Raw genomic sequence first — 20,464 nt, forward strand, 5'->3', positions numbered from 1 at the left:
AAACCATCCAAAATAAAAAGTACTTTCAATTTTGAAAGATTTGCCTCTTTCAATTTAGGAGCATATTGATGAATGAGTTGAAGAAGACTGCAGTTCCCCTTTTTTTGGTTGAGGTCTCGAAATGGAAGATGAATGATGACACTGATATCTTGGTTTGCTTTTCTGTCTGCCCAGTCTAGAATGAACTTCCGCACTGACACATTCTTCCCAATGCCAACTATGCCCATCGTCAGGACTGTTCGGACTTGTTTTCTTTGTCCTGGCAGTGTCTTAAAGATGTCATTACATGCGTATTTAGTCTCTGGAGTGGTTCTGCTTTGTGATATCATCTCATTCCTTTAATACCTCATGTTCATTGTTCATTTCTCCACTTCCACCCTCTGTCAAGTAGAGATCTGTGTAGATCTCATTCAGTAAACTTTGTTTACCATGAGATGAATTTCCTTCATTTATTTGCTGATATTTTTGCTTCAGGTTTGCTTTATTTGCTTCAGTGATTTTTTAAAGAGGATTAGCTAGGTAAAGGTAAAATATATTTAGATTGAGTGAATGGTTTTGGATTAAGATATGAAAAAAAACAAACAAACATAAAATGTAAATATAGATGTAAGCAGCAATTACGGAACCAAGCACTACATCATCAGATCCAATTGCAAGAATATTTAATAGCACATAGCATCCTTTGAGATTAATTCAGGAAAAATTATTTAAAATCCATAGACAAGAACTGGTAACTTAAAGAAATGCTTTCTTTTGTGTCCAATAGATGGCACCACATTTATATGGTATTGTCAAGACGTGGTCACAAAGAAACATGCAGTTCCCTATCTGTCACTCACTCGACGTTGTGTCGATGTAGTGACACTAGTGGTCACTCTTGGGAGCCCCAAACACCTCTGCTTTTTAAAAAAAAGGCCAGTGGGAATTGGAGAGTGGAATTTGCATGCCATTCCCCTGGACATACGGGTATAAAAGGAGCTGGTATGCAACCACTCATTCAGATTTTCTCTTCGGAGCCAAGCGGTTGTATTCAGTGCACAGAATACAATTCCCTCCAAAGACGCACCTCAAAACTCCTGGATTTATGGTGCATTTCAGCGGCTTCTCCCCCTCTGCACCTGTGGAGTGCAGAGAACGCCCCTGGGCACTTCGGCAGAGCGAAAATAAGAGAGTATATTCTAAAAGAGTATATTTTAATTCACAAAAAGAGCGGCACACACGGAACGTCTTTTTAAAGATGCTTTCCGTTTGTGTGTTATTCCTGGTTGTGGTCGTTATCTCTCCGCTTCTGACGGCCACAATCGCTGTCTTATGTGTCTGGGTGCTGCCCACGCGGAGACATCATTCGTGGATTGGTCATGTCCTCATTGCGAGTACATGACCATGGCAATATTGCGGTTGCGGCTTGCTTTCGTAAGAAAAAAGCCGCACCTCACCGGTCCTTCTACCTACGGGTTTGAAGCCACATCAGTTAGCACTGGGGGCGATTTGGGGACATCAATGGGACCACCTCCACCGGGTATCCCCCCATGGACCTCCCATTCCCCAGCACGCTCACTTGCCAGGGTCGGGTGCTCTTACGAGACCACCGGCTCATCTCAGGGCGAGTTCGACCTCTTGTTCGGAGCCCGGGAAGACTTTGAGTTATCGAGCGCAGCATTGGAGGGTGGGCTTGTCCAGTTGGATGCAGAGGCTTCGGCTGGGCTTCCTCCTTCGGGAATGGTTGCTCAGTCTCAGGCCGATGCGGAAATGACGGACATGCTTTCCCGGGCGGCCGTGAGCGTTGGGCTAGAGTGGAACCCTCCACTCTACCCTGAACCCTCACGGCTCGATGATTGGTTCCTGGGCTTGGGGCACCTCCCACGGCCACAACCCACCCCGATTCCTTTTTTTCCGGAAGTGCATGAGGAGCTGACAAGATCGTGGGAGGCACCTTTTACTGCCTGGTCCTGGTCTTTCAGCTCCCCCACTCTAACTACCCTCGATAGTGGAATGGCCAGGGGTTATTCGGTGATCCCCTAGGTGGATAAGGTGCTCGCGGTGCACTTGTGTCCGCAGAGCACCGCCACCTGGCACGGGTGCCCGAAGCTCCCATCCAGGGCCTGTAGGCTTACGTCATCCCTGATGACTAGGGCCTACGGTGCCGCTGGACAAGCCGCCTCTGCCCTGCATGCCATGGCTCTCCTGCAAGTACACCAAGCCAAGGCACTAAAAGAGCTGCACGAAGGTAGTTCTGACCCGGGATTGATGCAGGAACTGTGCTCGGCAACCGACCTCACTCTCCGGGCAATGAATGTAGTGGCGTGGTCTCTCGGGCAGGCGATGTCCACCCTGGTGGTCCAGGAGAACCACCTTTGGCTCAACCTGGTTGAGATGCGAGAGGCTGACAAGGCACGGTTCCTGTCTCAAAGCCGGCTGCTAAGAACCCGAGGAAGGCTTCGAAGCGCCCCTGACATGGGCGACCCAGGGGCGAGGAGACCTGCTTCTCTGGAGCTGATGAACAGACCACTCCATCCCCTGGTGGAGGGCCGGGAGGAGAATCCTTTGTTTCATTTTTTGCTGCATGCCCAAGGGACTGCGGTACCCAAAAGTTCGACAAAAGAGTGGTTTTCTCGTTTCCTGGGTCACATGTCCGGTACGCACGGCCGTCTTTACGACCACCATCCACTGTCCCATTTTTGCAGGTATGGCACTCCAGTGGTGGACCCCCCGCCCCTGTGCGTCCTGCTGTGGCACAAACACGTCCATACAGGATTGGTTCCGGAGGACTACGGGGACAACATTCCTCCTTCCCCTTCCTTGGCCAATCTTATGGTGGGTGGCAGGAGCCAGGCAAGTGCTTTGATGTAGCACCTCAAGCTCCGCTCTGCCACGAGGCCCCAGCCGCCGGTACATCTGACGTTATCATTCTCTTGGTACCCGTCGCCCAGTTTGGGCGCGTGGCTCGTGCTTTCCAACCTGTCGCGATGGCTGACCCCGCCCAGGTTCAGCGGCGTCCGCTTGACCTCGGTGAAGGGCGAGAACACTGCTACCATGCGCGTGGAGATCATGACCCTTCCGCGCAAGGGCGCGATAGAGCCTGTCCCTCCAACCGAGATGAAGAAAGGGTTCTACAGCCCTTACTTCATCGTACCGAAGAAAGGTGGTGGGTTGCGACCAATCCTGGACCTGCGAGTACTGAACCGGGCTTTGCACAGACTCCCGTTCAAGATGCTGACATACAAAATGCATTCTAGCGAGCGTCCAGCATCAAGATTGGTTCATGGCGGTAGACCTGAAGGATGCGAACTTCCACGTCTCGGTCTTGCCTCGACACAGACCCTTCCTGCGGTTTGCCTTCGAAGGCCAGGCGTACCAGTACAAGGTCCTCCCCTTCAGCCTGTCCTTGTCCTCTTGTGTCTTCACGAAGGTTGCAGAGGCAGCCCTTGCCCCACTAAGGGAAGTGGGCATCTGCATCCCCAACTATCTCGATGACTGGCTAATCCTAGCTCACTCTCGAGAGTTTCTGTGCACACAGGGACCTCGTGCTCTGGCACCTCAGCAGACTGGGGCTTCGGGTCAACTGGGAAAAAAGCAAGCTCTCCCTGGTTCAGAGCATCTCTTTTCTCGGTTTGGAGTTGGACTCAGTCTCGATGATGGTGAACCTCACAAACGAGCGTGCGCAGTCGGTGCTGAACTGTCTGAAAGTGTTCAGACAGAGGACAGCGGTTCCAATGAAACTTTTTCAGAGGCTCCTGGGGCATACGGCATCCTCAGCGGCAGCCACACAGCTCGGGTTGATGCATATGAAACCGCTTCAGCACTGGCTTCAGACTCGAGTCCCGAGATGGGCATGGCGCCGTGGGACACATCACATGGCCATCACGCCGATCTGTTGCCGTCTCTTCAGTCCTTGGACCGACCTTGCATTTCTAAGCGCAGGGGTTCCCCTAGAGTAGGTCTCCAGGCGTGTCGTGGTTACAACAGACACCTCCAAGAAGGCTGGGGCACCGTATGAAATGGGCACACAGCCGCCGGCTCCTGGACTGGCCTGCGGCTGTGTTGGCACATCAACTGCCTAGAATTGTTGGCAGTACTGCTCGCCCTACAGAGGTCCCGGCCATTGATCCAGGGCAAGCACGTGTTGGTCTGGACAGACAACACAGCGATGGTAGCGTACATCAACCATTAAGGCGGTCTATGCTCCCGCTGCATGTCACAACTCGCCCGCCGTCTCCTCCTCTGGAGTCAGCAGCACCTCAAGTCGTTACGAGCCACTCACATCCCGGGCGACCTCAACACTGCAGCGGACACGCTGTCACAACAGGTTACGCTCAGGGGAGAGTGGAGACTCCACCCCCAGGTGGTCCAGCTGATTTGGAGTTGATTCGGTCAAGCATAGGTAGACCTGTTTGCTTCCCGGGAATCCTCCCACTGCCCGCTTTGGTACACCCTCACCGAGGCACCCCTCGGTATAGATGCGCTGGCACACAGCTGGCCTCCTGGACTACGCAAATACACATTTCCACCTGTGAGCCTACTTGCACAGACTCTGTGGAAGGTCAGGGAGTATTAGGAGCAGATCGTCCTAGTAGCACCCTACTGGCCCACCCAGACGTGTTCTCGGATCTCACGCTCCTTGCGACAGCCCCCCCGGCGAATTACCCCGAGGAAGGACCTTCTTCCTCAGGGACGGGGCACCATCTGGCACCCACGACCAGACCTCTGGAATCTCCACATCTGGACCTTGGACGGGACATGGAAGACCTAAGTGGCCTACCACCCGCGGTGGTAGACACGATCACTCAGTCTAGGGCTCCCTCTACGAGGCGCCTGTATGCCTTGAAGTGGCATCTGTTCACTAAGTGGTGTTCTTCCCGACGCGAAGACCCCCAGAGATGCGCAATCAGATCGGTGCTTTCCTTCCTGCAGGAGAGGCTGGAGGGGCGGCTGTCCCCCTCCACCTTGAAGGTGTATGTAGCTGCTATTTCGGCTCATTACGATGAAGTAGATGGTAAGTACTTGGGGAAGCACGACTTGATCATCAGGTTCCTGAGAGGCGCTATGAGGTTGAATCCCTCCAGACCACACCTTGTCCCCTCATGGGACCTCTCTGTAGTCCTTTGGGGTCTACGGGGAGCTCCCTTTGAGCCCTTGGAGTCATCTGAGCTTAAGGCACTCTCTTTGAAGACTGCCCTCCTGACTGCGCTCATTCCATCAAGAGGGTAGGGGACCTACAGGCATTCTATGTCAGCGAATCATGCCTGGAGTTCAGTCTGGGTTACTCTCATGTGATCCTGAGACCACAATCGGGCTATGTGCCTAAGGTTCCCACTACCCCTTTTAGGGATCAGGTGGTGAACCTGCAAGCACTGCCACAGGAGGAGGCAGACCCAGCCTTGGCATTGCTGTGTCCAGTGCGAGCTTTACGCATCTATTTGGATCGTATGCAGAGCCTTAGAAGCTCTGAGCAGCTCTTTGTCTGCTTTGGTGGACAGCGGAAAGGAAGCGCTGTCCCCAAACAGAGGATCGCCCACTGGGTCATTGATGCCATCGCGATGGCATATCAGGCTCAGGACAAGCCACCCCCTGCCGGGTTACGAGCCCACTCTACCAGGAGTGTTGCGGCCTCCTGGGACCTGGCCAGTGGCGCCTCTTTGGCAGACATCTGCAGAGCAGCGGGCTGGGCAGCACCCAACACCTTTGTGAGGTTCTACAATCTCTGGGTTGAGCTGGTCTCGTCCCGTGTATTGGCAGGCACGAGCAGGTAAGTTCTGGGACAGCTGGCTGGGTGTACCACTTGTGCATAGCGCCTTTCCCCTCCTTTGAGGTGAAGACATGAGCACAGTCGTGTTCACAGACTGTGATCCCTGGTTGAGTTTGCGGAGAAACTTGTTGCCAGCCCAGTACGTGCACTAATGAGGCCCTGTACTGAGGTAGATGCTCCACATATGCTGGTTCCCCGAAGGTGACCCCATGTGATATCTTCCGCAAAATCGTTTCCCTGTCGGTAAACTGCGTCTTCCTTGGGCAGAGGCCCCTCTTTGTAGAAACTCCTCCCCCTTCAGGTAGGACCTACCATGGGACTCGGCTGGGCTAGCCTGTCCCTATTGTTGGGCAGTCAACTTGTTCCTGAAGGACCGTTCGACGCTCATAAGAGCGTTGGGGGAGGTTACGTGATGACCTGGTGCGCTGGCAATGAGGCACACAGCGGTCTGCCCATCACGCACCTCCAGTTCACATAACACAGTTCAGATAGTTGTGCCTTTTTGTATAGGGACTCCTAGTGTCACTACATCGACACAACGTCGAGTGAGTGATAGATAGGGAACGTCATGGTTACTTCCGTAACCTCCGTTCCCTGATGGAGGGAACGAGACGTTGTGTCCCTCTTGCCACAACGCTGAACTTGAAATGGCCGGGATCTGGTCTCGGCTCCTCAGCACAAAACCAGAATGAGTGGTTGCATACTAGCTCCTTTTATACCCGTATGTCCGGGGGAGTGGCATGCAAATTCCACTCGCCAATTCCCATTGGCCTATTTAAAAAAAAGCAGAGGTGTTTGGGGCTCCCAAGAGTGACCCCTAGTGTCACTACATCGACACACTGTCTCGTTCCTTCCATCAGGGAATGGAGGTTACGAAAGTAACCAGGACGTTTCATTTGAATACATTAAAGTGTTGCTGAGATACAGCCTCGGATCCTTTTTGGCGTCTTGCCATTCAAATTAACGATGCATTATAAGAACATTTTGGTCTATCAAATAGCTTTTAATAACTTTTTGCCATATCCAAAGATCCGACCAACTCTGTAAGAGGAGCTCAAAATAATAGGTTTTCAATTAAATTCAAAGTGGCGCACAGGAAGTATGGCCAACTGTGGCAAAATTGGTATCGCTGTGCTTAGCAAGACCCAAGGAATGTAAAGAGACCAGTCTCAAAAGCGAAATTAATTAAAAGTTATAAGCATTTTTAAAACATTTCACATTTTCAAACTTCTCCAATACCTTCAGGGCATTTTGCTGAAGTAACATACCAAGTTTCGTAAACAATACGCTTTTGTAAATTACAGCATTTTACAACAAATTTCAAAATGGTGGACATCCAACATGGCCAACGTAGGGACATTGGGCATCATTCGTAGGCACAAAGGAATCTAAACAGACCAGTCTCATGATTTTTGGCAAAACTACTTCAAAGTTATCAGCAAAAATAGCAAATGATCATATTTCATATCCAGTGGGTGGCATTGTTGCCAAACTGTTCAAGTACTGCTACATATGTTAAGTTTCATTTCAATATGCCAAAGTGTTGCCAAGATTTAGCTTCACAACCTTTTTTGCATGCTCGCCATCAAATTCGTTGATGCTTTATACGAGAGTGGTTTGGTCTATCAAGAAGTATTTAATGAGTTTTGATCTTCATGATATAAGCCAACTTTGTTGCAAATGGGCTTAACACTCTAAAATTCTAGTCAGGCGTATATTGTAACCATGGAGTCCATTTGGTCAGAGGAAAAAATGATTTTGTTTGTTGCTATTCATTTCAAAAGTTATAACAATTAACATAATTGCGACTTGGAACTGTGGGTGGTGCTAAAGTGTTTGAGTTAGCCACATACTCACTGCAGCTAAATACAGTCAGCACTTTGTCTTAATAATGTTCTTTACATACACTGTAATTTAAGGGAGTGACAACCAACTTCTACAACCGAAGTAACTCTCGAAAATAGTTGAAGTAGTGACAAACATGAATATTCAGGTTGTGACTAATTCCACAAAGTGTGTAACTGAAAAACTAGTTGTTAATGATGTCTTCTTATGGTGAAAATCTCACAAACTGAGTGTAACAGGGTAAGGTGGGCAAGGAGGAAGTGGGAACCGGCAGAACAGTCAACGTAAACTTTAATGACCGACATAAAACAAACATAAACACACACACACACAGCACGGCCGCGTGTGTCTCTTTCTCTTGAACTGGTGCCTCCGGCTCGTCTTTATCCCCCTCCCGGCTGATTAGCCCGATTCAGGGTCGGGCGTGTGTACTCATGGCCGGGTCCCACCCTCCTTCTCGTCACACAGAGGTATGTGTCTTCATTCATCCATTTATTCCAGACTCTCTCTTTATTGTAGTTTCTCTCATAGCTGAAGCATTGCTATAGTTCAATCATCACTAGTCAAACATCGCAATTTCGGGAAGAACTCCTGTATTCTGTACACACTTGGAGTAATTCAGTGTGTAAGTGGGCTCAAGAGACTCCAAATTTGACATGTGGAATGTTCAGACTCTTTCCTAACAGTGTGCCAAAATGAGCTTTTTACCATACGGATCTTTGGGCTGGGATCTATGGGTTGGGTCTATGGGCTGGGATCTATGGGCTGGGATCTACGGGAATAATAATAATAATAATAATAATATGAGGAACACTAACAGATAAAATAGGTGCTTCACACCTTCAGTGCTTGGCCCCTTGTTGCATTCTTACCTTTTGTCAGGAAGTTAAATGTGATCCTCCATGCTCCCTCTCCTCCAAAGCTCTCCACTATTTTCTCAACAGCATTAGTGACACTAAGCTGCTCAGGCCAGCTCCCTAAACATTTTGGGTCTTGCTCACTTAGTTCTCTTTTGAAGGTTTTGAAGTCTTCTTACCCCATGTTCCCCATAAAATAAAGGAGCTGGGATCGACTGTCTGGTACATTAGATAACTGGAGTAGAATAATAAATATTATGTCACATTGTAAAAAATCAACAAAATGGGATTTATCAACCATAAATTATATAATATGCATGACTCCAGTTCAGAGATCTACAAAGCTTTCTTTAACATATTAAAATATAATTTAATAACTAAAGGCTGGACATTGAGAAGATTATAAAAATACTAGGTAACACAAACTTACAGACTGTGTAAATTGCTTCAGAAAAACTGGATATCACACACTAAACGACTGACGATTACACACTACCCAACTGTCAAGTCGATCTGAACACAACAAACCCACTAGGAAAACACAAGCCCTTCCATTACTAGAATACGCATAACATGTAGAGAAACTTGGATGTACCTGAGCGCTGCAGTTGTTGTTGCTGCTACGCTATGTTCTGTGTCGAGTCATAGAGCAACATACACTATGAGAGTTCCTCTAGTTGGCTCTAGAATATCAAACACATTTAATTTACTCAGACTTAAGCCTGCTGTACACTGTAGGATTTTTACAGTCCTTTAAGATTGTTGCTTATCAGACCGTATGATATGAACGCATTGAGATTGCCATAGCACACTGTGCGATATTATGTCAGACTCTACGATACACATCGTAGCCAAGTGTGGTCTCAATCATCCCCGATCAGTGAAGGTGAGTGTTGCGCAATAGAAGCGTAACAGAAAGATTTGCCCTTAGGAGCCTTTTTTTAATCTCTAAATGTAAGGGCATCAGCATTGCTCCAACACCACTCCATCACGAGCATTACATTTCAAAAGAAAGATGGATTTTATTGGCGTAATAAGACATCCTGATCACAAATACAGAAAATTACAGATCTTGAGAATGAATGTGAGTGTGGGAGGTAACCTACAGCAATAATTAGCTACAACAAGCTAAGATTCATTGTGGAAATAAAAAGACTTATGGCCCGAAGAATTACAGTGTTCTGCGCTCACATAGGGAAAATAAAAAATGTGGGTTATTGTACGTCTTTCTCGTCTTTTAGATTAGTATCCTATAGACCACGCAAAATTTCTAAAATTCATGCAGCCTAGGCTAATAATATATCATGCTTGGAAATTCCTTATGGATAATGCACAAACATGACTTAGAGTTCTACAATTGTATCTGCTGATTTGTATTAAAACATCCTATAAATACAATACCAATATAAACTGATTGATTTTTATGAAATTAGAGTGGTGTGAATAAACTAAAGAAGTTTACAGATGCTTAAAGTAAACTTATTAAAAGTAGTACTTAAAATAAAGTTGTAAAGAAAAACATGCAATAATTTTTAAGCTCTGTATTTAATTCAGAGAATATTGCTGAAGTGTTACACTTTTCTCCAAGTATTTTCTGTTTATTTATTTATTCAACTTTTTATATAAAATGAAAAGAAGAAAAAACATTGAAAGAGCTTGAGTAGAGTGATAACTGGGCACAAATGTTGCTATGGTGGTGCAGACGCGGAGCAGGTTTTTTTTCTTCCAAGGAGCACACTCAGCGGGGTTTCTCTGAAAACAGTGAATTGGGGTGTGAGAAAGGAGCGGACCATAATCGTCATAATAGCAGTCACACTATATGAATGCGATGCTAAATTTCTGACACTGCCAGAACTTCGGAGCTAAAGATCATTGCAAAGGCTGTCGGTGAGCATGTCACACTGAATGTTGTAAGATTGCCGATTTTGCCCTACGACGACAGAAATCCTTTAGGATTCCCAAAATTTGTCTCAGATGGCAGAATTGTGGCCAAAGTCATACAGTGTGCACCAGCTTAAGATTTAGATAGAATCTAGTCTGAGGGTAAGAAATTGGAGTCTGTGCCCATCATATGCCATCCGATATACTGTGAAATCTGTTAACTCTGCCTGGCCCAAACTCTGCTGACTGGAGCTGACGATTACAGACTAAAGTAATTTTATCCAGCCATGAGTGGATATTTCAATGGAAAACTCAACACTGTAGAGTTTACTGTGTCCATGGTGCTCTAGCTTTGCAAAATTATACAGATGTGTATCTTATCAGTCTTACAGAAGACCTCCAAAGCTCTGCGGTGCTGATGACACAGCCGTTCAGAAGGTCTGGACTCAGCCCGATCATGTGGTACTTATCCTTTCAAATCACTGCAGGAATATTTCTTGTTAGCTTCTTTATCAACATGGACAGAATATTTGCCACAGTGGCTGTTTATTTAAGACTGCAGGAGAAGCACAGCTTCCCCTAAAATGTAATCAGAAATGTGTCAATGACATTTAATGTACAGTATGTAAACATTTTCTAATTGTAATACTGTATTTTAGCTAATAAAAGTGTTAAATGACACACAACACTATCCTGCTGTTCGTTCATGTAACATACTTCGCATTTGTTACATGCACATAGTAGTCAGTGGACGCATGGCCCATAGAGCCCCACTGAAGCCGTGCTTCAGCTGGAGTCTGTGGCAGATACCTGAACCATTAGATTTCAATGGATTTAAGTTCGATGTTAACTGGGCTCTTAAAGAGGCTCTTACCATGTAATTTTGTACCCGCCCGGATGCTGTGCTTCTCTGGGAGTTCTTTGCGTGCTGTTTGACTTGGAATAAGCACCTTTGTTTAATGGACATTGGGCTCTCAATCAACTTATTTTTGTCCCGCCTGGAAGCCCTGGTTATTTATATGATGATTGGCAAATGGGCATAATTTTGTAGTTAACAATAATTGAAATGCTGATGTAAGTGACTGTCAGTGCTTAAAATGTAAAAGTTCAGTGGCTGTGCTGCCAAATGCAGAGTGTTTGGCAGATTGGAGATTCACAGTTTTTACACTCATCGAGTGACCTGTGTTTGACCACTAATGTAACCAATAGATTTTGATTTTTGTATCTATAAATTGAACAATGTTTAGATTTTTTCACTTTCATGTTAAATTTTTTGAAAATGTTTTATTATACCATAACTTTCTACATTTTCCTGCAATCTGTCACTGAAATTCAGTGGTTCAGGAATTGATCTTGCACTCTTCAGAGACACATGTGATGTTGTAGGTGAGTCTGATCTCTCCTGTATATTTCTAAGAATAAAGCAAGGACAGAACATGACAACAAGTCTGTATATTTTCCTGTGTAAAAGTCTAAAGGTTTAACCATTTTTTGCTTAAAACAATAAATAGTGGCAGATTATTACAAGATTGCACTCTAAATGTGTGTACTCCTTTTCATGTTTTTAAAATGGGAAGAGATAAATATACAATATCAAACCTTTCAGACTTTCTCTGAGTTTCTTGGATCAAGTTCTGCAGCAAAGGAATTGACTGGTCGTTCGTCATCAGAGACAGACCTGAGTCCTTTTCCTTATCCCTAAGGTAAAATAAAGACATGAAATAAGATAAAAACTATTAGTACAAACCACACTATTTGTCCTAAACCTTTCTGCTCAAAAAGGGTTAACTTAAACTGCTAATGGCCATAGTCTTCATTTTAAACTATATTACCGTAAATTAAGGCAATTGACCTACTACTTTTTTATTGCCAGTGAATGTGAGCAGAAATCGATGCAAAGTCCGACCAATACGTTTTTGTTGTTTATTTATTTATTATTATTATTATTATTGTCCTTTTAGTGTTCTCAAGATTTCAAAGTAAATGTCTTCATCTGGACTGGTCTTGGAGCCTTCATCATCTGGCAGAATACCAGGGCTACATAAACAGTTACTGAACATCTATTGGAAAGCTAATATTGCATTGACTAGGTAGACAATTAAAATATTAAACTTACCAAATAAATTTCTCAAACAAAATCCACTTCCGAAAGTTTCGCTTTCATTCTCTGAGTCTGTCTTGAGAATGGGTGGAGTCAGATTTCAATGTGTCCGTACATGATAGGTGCCACGGCACTCATCTGACACGTCGTTCCCTATCTGTCACTCACTCGACGTTGTGTCGATGTAGTGACACTAGGGGTCACTCTTGGGAGCCCGAGACACCTCTGGTCTTTGATAAAAGGCCAGTGACAATTGGCGAGTGGTATTTGCATGGACATACGGGTATAAAAGGAGCTGGTATGCAACCACTCATTCAGATTTTCTCTTCGCAGCCGAATGGTCATGCTCACTGAGCTGAATTCCCACGACTGCTCATTCAAACTCTGCTGGATCTGACACCACATTTCAGCGGCTTCTGCCTCCTCTGCACTGGTGCACTGCAGAGAATGCCCCTGGGCACTTCGGCAGAAATAAGAGTATATTTCTCTAAAAGAGTATATTTCTCTAAAAGAGCGGCACACATGGAACGTCTTTTTAAAGATGCGTCTTTTTAAAGATGCCTTTCCTTTGTGTGTTATTCCTGGTTGCGCTCGTTATCTCTCGCCTTCTGACGGTCACGATCACTGTCTTTTGTGTCTGGGCACTGCTCACGTGGAGACAGTGTTTGTGGATGGTCATGTACTCATTGCGAGGACATGTCCATGGCAACGATGCGGTCGCGGCTCACCTTCGTAAGAAAGCATGCCACCCCAGAGGCTCCCCGCCTCGGTCCTTTTACCCACAGGTATGAGGCCAGCGCGGCTAGCACTGGGGGCGATTTGGGGACCCCAGTCGGACCACCTCCACCGGGTATCCCCCAGCGGACCTCCCATTCACCAGCACGCTCGTCTGCCCCGATCGGGCTTCTGGATGAGTCCGCTGGCTCATCTCACGGTGAGTTCGACCTCTTATTCGGAGCCTGTGAAAGTGATGAGCTCTCGAGCGCAGCATCAGAGGAAGGGCTCATCCAGTCGGATGCGGAAGCCTCAGCTGGGCTCCTCCCTCGGGGATGATTGCCCAGTCAGCTTTACCGGGCAGCCGCGAGCGTCGGCTAGAGTGGAACCCTCCGCTCTTCCCTGTACCCTAGTGGCTCGATGATTGGTTACTGGGCTCATGGCGCCACTCAAAGCCATGCCCCGCCCACGTTCCTTTCTTCCCGGAAGTGCATGAAGAGCTGACAAGGCTGTGGGAGGCACTTTTTTACTGCCCGGTCCCGATCTTTTCAACTTCCCCGCCCTCACTACCCTCGATGGTGGGGTGGCCAAGGGCTATTCGGCAATCCCCCGGTGGATAAAGGCACTCACAGTGCACCTATGCCCACAGAGTGCTGCCACCTGGCGCGGGTGCCCAAAGCCCCCATCCAAGGCCTGTAGGTTTACGTTGTCTCTGACGGCCAAGGCCTATGGTACCGCTGGACAAGCCGCCTCCGCCCTGCACGCCATGGCTCTCCTGCAAATCCGCCAAGGCGCTAAAGGAACTGCAAGAGGGTAGTTCCACCCTGGGATTGATGCTGGAACTGTGCTCGGCGACCGAAGTCGCTCTCCGAGCGACGGAGGTCACGGCGCAGTCTCTCGGGCGGACGATGTCCACATTAGTGGTCCAGGAGCGCCACATTTGGCTCAATCTGGTCGAGAAGGGTGAGGCCGAAAGGACACAGTTCCTTGCTGCCCCCATCTCCCAGGCTGGCCTATTCAGCAACACCGTCAAGGACTTTGCCCAGCAGTTCTCGACGGTGGAGCATCAGATGGAGGCTATCCGGCATATCCTGCCCCGGCGCGGCTCAAGATCCCGCACCCTGTCTGCTCGTCGCCAAGGGCATCCCCCTGTGGTGACTGCACTGGTTGCACCGAAGCCCGCCCCTTCAGCCCGGCCCCGGCGTGGAGCCCACCGCAGGAAGCAGACGCCACCTGTCCTGAATGAGCCCCACCTTGCGGTACGTCCGACGACGTTGTCCCTTTGGTCCCCCTTGCGCGGAACTTGGACGTGTGGCTTGCGCTTTCCAATCCGTTGCGATGGCTGGTCCGGGCCGTCCGACTCAGCTATGTGATTCAGTTCGCCAGGTGTCTGCCCAGGTTCAGCGGTATCCACTTCACCTTGGTGAAGGACGAAAACACTGCTACCTTGCGCGCGGAGATTGCTAGCCTCCTACGGAAGGGTGCGATAGAACCTGTCCCTCCGGCCGAGATGAAGAAGGGGTTTTACAGCCCCTACTTCATTGTACCGGAAAAAGGCGGTGGGTTGAGGCCAATCTTGGACCTGAGAGTACTGAACCGGGCTTTACACAGACTCCCGTTCAAGATGCTGATGTAAAAAATGCATTCTGGCGAGCGTCCAGCATCAAGATTGGTTCGTGGCGGTAGACCTGAAGGACGCGTACTTCCACGTCTCGATTCTACCTCGACACAGACCCTTCCTGCGGTTTGCATTCGAGGGTCAGGCATATCAGTACAAGGTCCTCCCTTTTGGCCTGTCCTTGTCTCCTCGCGTCTTCATGAAAGTCGCAGAGGCAGCCCATGCCCCGTTAAGGGAAGTGGGCATTCATGTTCTCGACTATCTCGACGATTGGCTAATCCTAGCTCACTCTCGGGACATGTTGTGTGCATACAGGGACTTGGTGCTCTCACACCTCAGCCGACTAGGGCTTCGGGTCAACTGGGAAAAGAGCAAGCTCCTCCCGGTTCAGAGCATCTCTTTTCTCGGTTTGAAGTTGGAATCAGTCTTTTTGACAGTGCGCCTCACGAACGAGCACGCACAGTCGGTGCTGGCCTATTTGAAGGCATTCAAACAGAAAACAGCGGTTCCACTGAAACTCTTTCAGAGGCTCCTGGGGCATATGGCATCCTCAGCAGTTGTCACCCCGCTCGGGTTGATGCATATGAGAACTCTTCAGCACTGGCTTCAGACTCGAGTCCCGAGATGGGCATGGCACCACAGGACACAGTGTCCGGGGGGGGTCTGTCGTGAGGAGCATGAGGTCCGAGAACCTCATCACAACAGCCCCCCCCCCCCGACACCTCTGGATCTCTGGTCATCACGCCAGTCTATCACCATTTTTCAGCCCTTGGACCGACCTCTCGTTTCTACGGGCAGGTGTTCCCCTAGAACTGGTCTCCAGGCACGTCGTGGTCATGATAGACAACTCCAAAACGGGCTGGGGCATTGTTTGCAACGGGTACGCAGCCGCCGGCTTGTGGACAGGCCCTCGACTGCATTGGCACATCAACTGCCTCGAGTTGTTGGCAATTCTGCTCACCCTGCGGAGGTTTCGGCCATTGATCCAGGGCAAGCACGTGTTAGTTCAGACAGACAACATGGCAACAGTAGCATATGTCAACCGCCAAGGCGGTCTGCGCTCTCGTTGTATGTCACAACTTGCCCGCCATCTCCTCCTCTGGAGTCAGCAGCACTTCAAGTCGCTGCGAGCCACTCACTCAATCCATTCTGCTTCTGCCCGCTTAAGGCAGAAACTGAAACAGGAAACACCCACTCTCAGAATGATCCAGTGCTGGTCGGACCAATCAGATTCCACGCTACAAGACTGTTTTGATCACGCAGACTGGGAGATGTTCTGGTCTGTCTCTGATGATGACATTGAGGTTTACGCTGATAGCGTAATGTGTTTCATTAGAAAGTGCGTAGAGGATGTTGTTCCGACCAAAACAATACAGATCTACCCCAACTAGAAGCCATGGATAAATAGCGATGTTCACGCGGCACTTGATGCGTGGACCTCCGCTTTTAATTCCGGGAACGTGGAGGAGCATAAACAAGCCAGTTATGCACTCTGAAAAACTATTAGAGCAGCCAAACACCAGAACAGGGACAAGATTGAAGGACAGATTAACACCAACTCTGGAAGCATGTGGCAGGGAATTAATATCATCACGGACTTTAAAGGGAATAAAAACTCCACCGTGAACACCGCTGCCTCTCTCCCAGATGAGCTAAATAATTTTTATTCTCGTTTCATGGGAAATAACACCTCCCTCGAGGAGACAGCTCTTGCAGCCGAAGCTACAGAGGTTAGTTCATTTTCTGTATCTGTAGTGGATGTAACCCAATCCTTCTGACGGGTGAATATCCGTAAAGCCACGGGTCCAGACGGCATTCCGGGCTACGTCATCAGAGTGTGCGCGAACCAACTGGTTGGTGTTTTTATGGACGTTTTCAACCTTTCCCTCTCCTTGTCTGTAGTCCCCACATGCTTCAAAACGTCCACCATTGTGCCTGTACCAAAGCAATCCAAAATCACTTGCTTAAATGACTGCCATCCTGTTGCTCTGACCCCCAACATCAGCAAATGCTTTGAGAGACTAATCAGAGATTACATTTGCTCTGTACTGCCTCCCTCACTGGACCCATTGCAGTTTGCTTACCGCAACAACCGCTCCACTGATGATGCCATTCCATCTAAACTACACACTGCTCTCTCCCACCTGGAAAAAAGGAACATTTATGTGAGAATGCTGTTTGTAGACTACAGCTCAGCATTCAACACCATAGTGTCCTCCAAGCTTGTTGTGAAACTCTGGGCTCTGGGCTTAAACAGGTCACTGTGCAGCTAGATCCTGGACTTCCTGTCAAGCAGACGCCAGGTGGTTAGAATGGGCAGCAACATCTCCTCATCACTGACCCTCAACACTGGAGCCCCACAGGGCTGTGTTCTCAGCCCACTCCTGTATTCCCTGTACACACATGACTGTGTGGAAACACATAGCTCCAATGTCATCATTAAGTTTGCTGATGATACACCAGTGGAAGGTCTGATCGCTGACAATGATGAAACAGCCTACAGAGAGGAGGTGCACACTCTGACACACTGGTGTCAGGAGCACAACCCCTCCCTCAATGTCAGCAAGACAAAGGAGCATGTGGTGGACTTCAGGAGAAGAGACAGAGAACAGTCCCATCACCATCAATGGAGCACTGGTGAAGAAAGTCAGCAGCTTCAAGTTCCTTGGTGTCCACATCACTGAGGATCTCACATGGTCCGTCCACACTGAAGCCGTTGTGAAGAAGGCTCATCAGCACCTCTTCTTCCTGAGATGGCTGAGGAAGTTTGGAATGAACCGCCACATCCTCATACGGTTCTACACCAGCACTCTAGAGAGCATCCTGACTGGTGTGAGAAAAAAGCTCGGAGGATCATCAGAGACTCCAGCCACCCGAGCCATGGGCTGCTCTCACTGCTGCCATCAGGCAGGTGGTATCGCAGCATCAGGACCCGCACCAGCCGACTTCATGACAGCTTCTTACCCCAAGCAATCAGACTTTTGAACTCTTGATCTCTCACAATCAATAAACCTCAGCACTGCACTTTATCAATCTTATTATCTCACACTGGACTGTCATAAATTATATTCTCTCTTAACAAAGCACTGGCAACTATCAACTGACAGCCTGAATGTCAATACAGTACAATAAAACCTACTGTATATTTTATATATACTATTTTTATTGTATAATGTGTATTCTATATTGTGTGTATTGTATACTGTACATTGTATATTATTATTGGATATTGTGTTGTGTGTATATTAGATATGTCAATTGTGTTGTGTAAATCTGATGTTTACTGTAAATTGGCATATGTCTCATCACTGTCATGACTGCTATGTTGCTCGGAACTGCACCCAAGACTTTCACCCCCTATTGCACTTGTGTATATGGTTGTGTGACAATAAAAGTGATTTGATTTGATTTGTAAAGCTAATGCGCATGCACGTTCTCGAGTTGATTGATAGGTGATGTTTGTATCTAAAAGGTGGTTGGCTCTTTTACCTGTAAGGTGGGACTTCCTTTCTACATCCGTTGACCGCTGGGCGCTCAGAGCTCCTTGGTAAAGTGTTCCAATTTCTCCCATTCATTTTAATAGAAGTGACCCGTCTCTGCTAAATAAACTCTACATTTACTCACTCTCATGCCATCCCACATATGTATGATTTTCTTTCTTTCTTCTGAAAAACACAAACATAGATTTTTAGAAAATATATCTTAGCTCTGTAGGTCCATACAATGCAATTGAATGGTGATCAGACATTTGTAGCTCCAAAAACCACATAAAGGAAACAGAAAAGTAATCCATATGACTCAGCTGGTTAATTCCATGTCTTCTGAAGCTGGAGTCTTATGGATTACTGACTATGTTTCCTTTATGTGATTTTTAGAGCTACAAAGGTCTGATCACCATTCACTTGCATTGTATGGACCTACAGAGCTGAAATATTCTACTAAAAATCTTTATTTGTGTTCTACTGAAGAAAGAAAGTCATACACATCTGGTATGGAATGAGAGTGAGTAAATGATGAGAGAATTTTCATTTTTGGGTGAACTATCCCTTAATCAACCATACACAGTTGCACAATGTTCTAGGTATAAGCCCGTAATTTGTCTGCAATTTTGTGCTTATGTCACACAAATCATTAAGCATATATTAACTTTTCTAAAATAACTTTTCCATAGACATTCTATGGGCAGTACACTGGTGAGGAGACAAGAGGCCATTATTTTTTTCTTTGGAGGAGATGCTTCAGTGTACTAAATATACTGCTTTTGTGAGGAAACATCTCATCATTTAATGAATCAACCACCATTGATTACAAGTGTTCTCGTGAAGTGCACGGTCTCCCACTGATGCAATGAGAACAGAAACACCATCTTACCAACAAATGAAATGTTAATTGTTCTTTGTTTCATAAGATAATCATTGTCATGACTATTATCCAGCCTGTCCAGATTTGTGTCAATCTGTATTTAACAGTTCATGTTGTTCAATGCATTTCCAAATGACTGTATTTACTAAAATATTGTACAGTGACCAAAGGAAGAAAGCATTTGATTTTGAGAGATTCATAAATGGGGAGAGAGAGAGAGAGAGAGAGAGAGAGAGAGAGAGCATATGAAAGGTGTTAACTATTATTAATTGATAAATTAGACAATAAAAGAAAACTCTCCATAGTTCACTGCAACAGCATTTACAATACCTCTTTAATGCCTCGACTCATTTTTCATTTAATTTCTCTCACATCTCCGTAATCTGAATATTCTTAAACCATTAATATGTTAATTTAAGGCTGGAATGTATCATTTTTTTTTGTTAAAAACTAGGAAGTTAAAATACTTTCTCCTATCCCAGCTTCATAGTCATCTATATGTAGGCTATTTGTAGATTGCTTTCTCCAAAAAGTGTAAATGGTATGGGAACAGACATTTCAAAACTTAAGCAGTGTACTGTATACTGTGTGTTCAGTCTGAAGGACATAGGCATACAATGATGTACATCATTATGTTGTGTTATGGGACCTGGCTCAATATTTCAATTCATCTGGTGTTCAATAGAGATCCAGGATATGGCTTTGTACAGGCAAGTCAAATTCTTCCACACCAGACTCAGTAAACCATTCCTTTATGGACTTTATAGACTATTTTTTATGCACAGGGTCACTGCCATTTTTGGAAGAAAAAAGATCCTCCCCAAATTGTTACAACAAAGTTTGAAGTTCAAGAATGACATTGTATGGTGTTGCATTAACATTAAGATATTTATTTTCACTGGAATGACTGCAATAGCTAAACCTGATAATTAGGGGTGACCATACTGTATAATATACAGTATATATCCTCTCACAATAATGTATAGCGCTGAGGAAAGTTTAAGTCTTCGCAGGGAAGAGTGCACGAATGCAATGATATGCTGTTACACCAGATTATAAAGGGCCCTTGTCAAAGCTGTGATTGGTCTATTATCTGACACGTGTAATGGGTGCTTCCGTGATCTGTCACGCCTGAGGCATTTCCCATTATAGATATCAGACAAATATTTGAAAGAGAATTACAATTTTGAGGTGTTGGTGGAACTAGAGAGTTTTAGAAATGGCCAAAGGTGCTTCTGAAACTGAAGTGCAGGGTCACCCCCAAAAATGTTCAAGATGTTCTGAGGAACCCTCTTAAATTCGTCAAAAATATACCAAAAAAGTATTGTCAAGATTATTTA

The sequence above is a fragment of the Myxocyprinus asiaticus genome, chromosome 15 (assembly GCF_019703515.2).
Source record: "Myxocyprinus asiaticus isolate MX2 ecotype Aquarium Trade chromosome 15, UBuf_Myxa_2, whole genome shotgun sequence".
Lineage (NCBI taxonomy): Eukaryota > Metazoa > Chordata > Actinopteri > Cypriniformes > Catostomidae > Myxocyprinus > Myxocyprinus asiaticus.